Source organism: Sinocyclocheilus rhinocerous, unplaced genomic scaffold (genome assembly GCF_001515625.1).
Source record: "Sinocyclocheilus rhinocerous isolate Xijiao unplaced genomic scaffold, SAMN03320098_v1.1 scaffold1028, whole genome shotgun sequence".
Classification (NCBI taxonomy): Eukaryota; Metazoa; Chordata; class Actinopteri; order Cypriniformes; family Cyprinidae; genus Sinocyclocheilus; species Sinocyclocheilus rhinocerous.
In genome coordinates this window covers 398,025-398,795 of record NW_015662166.1, presented here as the reverse complement: position 1 = coordinate 398,795, position 771 = coordinate 398,025, and positions in this window count along the sequence as shown.

The following is a 771-nucleotide window of genomic DNA, read 5'->3' as shown; positions in this document are numbered from 1 at the left end:
TCACCTATGAAAGTTTACTTGACCTCCAGTACAGTAGGTGGCGATAATGCTCCTAAGGAGTTATTCGCCATAAAACAAGAAGAAGAAGAACATGGGGCGTGGTCCGCTGTACCGGAAGTGAGGAAAGGGGCGGCGGGAAAAAGGAGAAGGTATGTTCATTAGACACGGCCATTATTGTTAATTTGTCATAAAGCAGAAGTTTTTCTGTGGCTATCATCTGAGAGGCGACAAGACACCGAGCACTCCTCATTCATGCACTTGTGGATCCCATTGCAGAGGTGAATTAATGACAGGTGACGAGGTGCAATAAACACCCGCCCTTCATCCGCGCGCAATATTACCGGTCGTACTATGACGAAAGCGCAGCGCATGAATATTAATATGGCCATATTGCTTCCTAACATTACGCAGGTATTCACGCCACCTATTTAATAAACATAAGCTCAATCCTTCCCCGTAGTAGAATTCGTAAATTCATCAGCAGTATAGCGCCTTCTCAGCCAATCGTTTAGTGCTACTGTTCGAACGTCTCGTTACGTTATTAATATTCATGAGCCGCAGGATACCAGCAGTGTTGCCAATTTGGGGATTTTGTCGCCAAATTTAGCTACTTTCTCATTGTAGCTGCGACTTTTTTTTATTTTTTGCGACAAGGAACTATTTTAGCTATATTTAAATAAAACTAGCGATTTTTTGGCGATTTTTGATTTTTTACTTGGCCACACCCTGCCGTAGGCCCGTGACCTCTCACGTTTGCTCTCAATCATGCCA